Below are 5,815 nucleotides of genomic sequence, written 5' to 3'. Positions count from 1 at the left end.
GCACCCGAAATATGGGTTGGGTTGCACGACCAATGTCAGAATGGTGATTCAATAATCAATAGTCCAAGAATGAACGGCCAACCATTAACTTCAAAGCAATAGGGTTGCTAGAAGGGCAGAATCCAAACAGCACCGTTCACTTGTTGGTACCCCGGTTGGAATCAACACGAGGACCAAGGAATGAACGGAGATGGCAGGAAGTATCACTTGTACAAAAAATTCATAAGGGTGGTGATATTCTCATGACATTCTTGGCAACAAAGGTGGTAATACTCCAAGGTAAAGGAGAACAATTGCTGGATAGCAAGGATCTTAAGGTATAACACCAAACACGGACAAGTTTTTGTTGAACAGAAGGCAATAAAGTGGTCGATGTTAACACAAGTCATCCAGAGAAAAGGGTGGTATTTCTCCTCAAGAATTCAATAGATATTTTGGAAGAGCTCAGGATGTTGATGATGTTCACGACACATTTGTCGCGGGATTTCATGAAGATGTAATCGATCAGCAACAACATCAGATCAAAGGAATGATGAAGCGAAAGGTTATTGGAACCACGGGTACATCACAAGCTCGGAATCAAGCTTGTTGAACAAGGCGAAATGATAAGACGAGGAAGGTCGACGTAAGTTTAGCTCATCGTCGAAAAGTTGTGCTCCGGGAAGAAGGACCAGGTAGCACAGTTAAAAGTTGCACGATAATGATATAGCCGATCAGGCTAGGAATGACTTGAAGGGTTAATAAACTCATAAGCAATGAGGATTACTTAGAGTTATTGAATGGAATTGATTCACTTATCGGCATTCTCGATTGACAACAACCCAGAACCCGTGGAGTGATTATGACGGGGAAAGGTACTACTTCATCATAAATTCATAAGATGAAGTGCAATGGGTTGATATTCTCGAGATACCAGGGGGTAATACTCGAAGGTAGAACAAAATAGAGGCTAGGAAGGCGTACTGATCTGCAGAAGGCAAGTACTTTAACTTGTCCGAGAAATAGAATCAAATGAGAACAACCATGGTCGGAACCACAGTTGCAAAGGATCAATTCACAGATACCAGATGATATATATCAAGGAAATGGTTATTATTACAAGAAGTTTCCATGATAGGATCTACATCATGTCCATGGGCATGAACACAAAGTTCAGGGTCGACTCCCACTTATTTAATGCATAACCTTTCATTCACTTCTCGTCTTCGAAGAAGTTGCAGTGTTGAAATTTTATCTGGCGAAGCACCAGAAGAGTATGTCTCGTGAAAACTTTCGGGTTCACATGGTTCTAGAGAAGGTATAGGTTCAACCCATCAGGGCATCTTAGAGACATATACCACAAACTTCGGAGTAAATAGTACAAGCTCGAAAGTAGAGTATGGCTATCAAAGCAGAGGATACAAATTGCGGAAGGCATTATATAACAGGGAAAGAACTTCTCGAGGTTTTTGTATACGAAGGACACTGTCGGATAAAATCCAACAAAGGAACCGATGGTCCATAAGGGATCTTATGTGAGCACCGGTACTCAAAGGAAGAAGAATACACGGGCATCATGTTATAGAACATCTGAATAATTTGATGCTTAGATAACAAAGGAATTATGATTTCCAAAACAAAGGATCAGAAGCAATGGTCTGATTAGGGATGGATAAGTTGAATAGCCTTAGGGGTACAATTGACGGCAAATAGATTGATCGAGAACAAGCTCATGTTTAAAATGACGTCTGAGCCAAAAAAATAATTTAAAAGGATCAACTGATGATTGCGTGCATTCGCACTCATGTTGAATCAATAGGATCAAAATGATGGTGCCTAAGGATACTAACGAATATTGTCAGACATATGGAAAGCATCCATAATGCAAGCAGACAAGTATTGCAGAGCAATAAGCTACTAAGGATTTTTGAAAGATCGAATATTATTTCGAAGATCTTAGTGAAACACATAAACAATGGGGAAAGAACGGATATCCGGTAAGTGTGAGGAATTATCCGTAGGGGTATTCATGTGGCAAGAACTGCAAGGCAGTAGGTACAAAGTATACTCGAAACATTAGAGAGAATTCCGGAGTATCTTGTAATAACAAGATCAACTGGGAATAAAATTAAGAACGACAGGTGTAAGTATTTATCCATAGGGATGTTTCGGTGGTAGGGAATTGCAAAAGCAACAGGCACAAGGTCTCGAGAGAATATCGGAGAGTATCCTCGAATTCTTCTGGTTCACGGAGGAATCATCTGGAGTGAGGGGTTCTCCGGGAGGAAGTAGTAATGAGATCCTAAAATTAGATTTTAGTAAATTCATTAAACCCGAATAGGAGAGAGATCGGAGCCCCGGAGTATAGGTCATGTAATAAAAGTTCCTAATACCACTCAATGGCGATGTGGGCCCATGGGCCGCACAGCCATGTTAGTAAAACAATTTTCATTGACTAGACTCAACTTCGGCCAAGGAGTGTGGAAGGGGGATTCCTACAGGCAGTCGGCTCTGATACCAACTTGTGACGCCCCCGATTTAATCGTACACTAATGATACACGCAAACGTGTACGATAAAGATCAGGGACTCACGGGAAGATATCACAACACAACTCTACAAATAAAATAAGTCATACAAGCATCATATTACAAGCCAGGGGCCTCGAGGGCTCGAATACAAGAGCTCGATCATAGACGAGTCAGCGGAAGCAACAATATCTGAGTACAGACATAAGTTAAACAAGTTTGCCTTAAGAAGGCTAGCACAAACTGGGATATAGATCGAAAGAGGCGCAGGCCTCCTGCCTGGGATCCTCCTAACTACTCCTGGTCGTCGTCAGCGGGCATCACGTAGTAGTAGGCACCTCCGGTGTAGTAGGAGTCGTCGTCGAAGGTGGCGTCTGGCTCCTGGGCTCCAACATCTGGTTGCGACAACCAGGTAGAAGGGATAGGGGGAAAAGAGGGAGAAAGCAACCGTGAGTACTCATCCAAAGTACTCGCAAGCAAGGAACTACACTACATATGTATGCATTGGTATCAAATGGATTAAGGCTATCATATGTGGACTGAACTGTAGAAAGCCGGAATAAGAGGGGGATAGCTAGTCCTTTCGAAGACTACGCTTCTGGCAGCCTCCGTCTTGCAGCATGCAGAAGAGAAAAAACTGAAGTCCTCCAAGTAGCATCGCATAGCATAACCCTAACCGATGATCCTCCCCTCGTCGACCTGTGAGAGAGCGATCACCGGTTGTATCTGGCACTTGGAAGGGTGTATTTTATTAAGTATCCGGTTCTAGTTATCATAAGGTCAAGGTACAACTCCAAGTCGTCCTGTTACCGAAGATCATGGCTATTCGAGTAGATTAACTTCCCTGCAGGGGTGCACCACATACCCCAACACGCTTCATCCCATTTGGCCGGACGCACTTTCCTGGGTCATGCCCGGCCTCGGAAGATCAACACGTCACAGCCCCACCTAGGCACAACAGAGAGGTCAGCACGCCGGTCTAAACCTAAGCGCACAGGGGTCTGGGCCCATCGCCCTTAGCACACCTGCACGTTGCGAACGCGGCCGGAAGCAGAACTAGCCCCCTTAATACAAGAGTAGGCTTACGTTCCAATCCGGCGTGCGCCACTCAGTCGCTGACTTCACGAAGGCTTCGGCTGATACCACGACGCCGGGATACCCATAACTACTCCCGCGTAGATGGTTAGTGCGTATAGACCAAATGGCCAGACTCAGATCAAATACCTAGATCTCGTTAAGCGTGTTAAGTATCCGCGAACACCGACCAGGGCCAGGCCCACCTCTCTCCTAGGTGGTCTCAACCTGCCCTGTCGCTCCGCCTCAAAGTAACAGTCGGGGGCCGTCGGGAACCCAGGCCCACCTCTACCGGGATGGAGCCACCTGCCCCTTCAGCCCCCATCTCCGAACAGTATCACAGGTAATGTAACTGTGTAAAGTAAATTGTATATGCCCGTGATCACATCCCGAAGTGATCATGGCCCAGTAGTATAGCATGGCAGACGGACAAGAGTGTAGGGACACTGATGGTACACTAGCATCCTATACTAAGCAGTAGGATAGCAGGTAATGGTAACAACAGTAGTAGCAAGGACAGGCTATGCATCAGGATAGGAATAACGGAAAGCAGTAACATGCTACACTACTCTAATGCAAGCAGTATAGAGGAGAGTAGGCGATATCTGGTGATCAAGGGGGGGGCTTGCCTGGTTGCTTAGACAAGGAGGGGTCGTCAACACCGTAGTCGATCGGGGTACCAGCAGCAGCGTCAGTCTCGTAGTCTACCGGAAAGAAGTAACGGAGGGGAACAAAATAAATAACAGAGCAATCAAATGTAACACAAAGCAAGACGCGGCAATACGTCGCTAGGGGTGAACTAACGCAGGGATAGGTGATATCGGCGAAGGGGGGAAACATCCGGGAAAGTATCCCCGGGGTTCCGCGTTTTCGGACAGATGAACCGGAGGTGAAATGTTGCAGGTTCACTATGCTAGGGATGCGTGGCAGACGAACGGGCTGCGTATTCGGATTCGTCTTGTCGTTCTCAGCAACTTTCATGTACAAAGTATTTTCATCCGAATTACGGATTAAAAGATATGATTTTCTAAAGATTTTATTAATTTCTGGTGTTTAATTAATTATTTAAATTAATTCGAAAATGAATTAATGACATCAGCATGATGTCATGCTGACGTCAGCAGTCAACAGAGTTGACTAGGTCAAACTGACATGTGGGTCAGTGGGACCCACCTGTCATACTCTGTTTAGGTTAATTAGGTCTTAGTTAAACTAAGTACTATTTACTTAAACTAACTAGTTAATTAGAATAATTAAACATGATTAATTAACTTAATTAATTCACTTATTGATTAATTTATTAATGTAATTATTATTTATTTATTTATTTTTAATTCCTTTTTTTAATAAAGTTCTGGGGATGGGGCCCCCTTGTCATAGGCCCCTGGGGGCTTAACGGGCGCGGGCGAGGCTGGAACAGGGCTCCAGCAGGCGCGGCCATTGTGGCGTCGGCCGCGGTAGGTCGAGCGAGGGGGAGCTGGCAGCGAACGGCGCCGGCGAAGGGCGGCGCCGTCGGAGAGTGGTGGCGGCGGTCGATGGAGGCTGCGGCTCCAGCGATAGGGGCATTCCATGGCGCGCGTGGGAGGGCGACGTAGGGCGCGGGCCAGCGGTGGACGGCGCCAGGCGAAGGAAGAAGAGGCCGGCGGCCACGGCGTGTCCATGGCCGGAGCGGGGTGCGGGCAGAGCGCACGGGGCGAGCGAGGCCGTGCGGGGCTGCAGAGCTGCGGGTGGCTTGGCCGGGGCACGGTCTCATGCGCAGTGGCGCAGCCGGAGCGGGAGGGAGCCGCGCGGCCATGGCAGGTGCGTAGCGGGCGCTGGCGGTGTGAGCCCTGGCAGGGGAAGGACACGACGGCGACAGCGCGCAACGATAGCCGCATCAGAAGTAGAGGAGAAGGAGCGAGGCCGGAGCCCGGGGGCTCACCCACATTGCAGGGATGAGGGGTGGCGTGGCTCAGGGTGCCTTTGGGGAGGAAGACGGGGACGAGCGACGTGGAGGATGCAGGCCGTTGGGGTGGCTCCGGCGTCGTGGCCTCCGGCGAGGTCCTCGGGCGGCTGCGCATCTAGATCGGGGAAGAGGGGGGGTGATGGGCGGTTGAGGACGAGGCGGCAAGGTCCAGGGCGACGACGTCGGAGCGATGGGGTCAGAGCCGGGCCGCGTCGGGCAGCGGCGAAATCGGGCGTGCGCCCCCCGATCCAGATCGAGGGGGAGAGGGGAGAGATGAGGGGGACCGTGGG

The sequence above is a fragment of the Triticum aestivum genome, unplaced genomic scaffold, assembly GCF_018294505.1.
Source record: "Triticum aestivum cultivar Chinese Spring unplaced genomic scaffold, IWGSC CS RefSeq v2.1 scaffold155289, whole genome shotgun sequence".
Lineage (NCBI taxonomy): Eukaryota > Viridiplantae > Streptophyta > Magnoliopsida > Poales > Poaceae > Triticum > Triticum aestivum.
Note: the sequence above shows the minus strand (reverse complement) of the source record.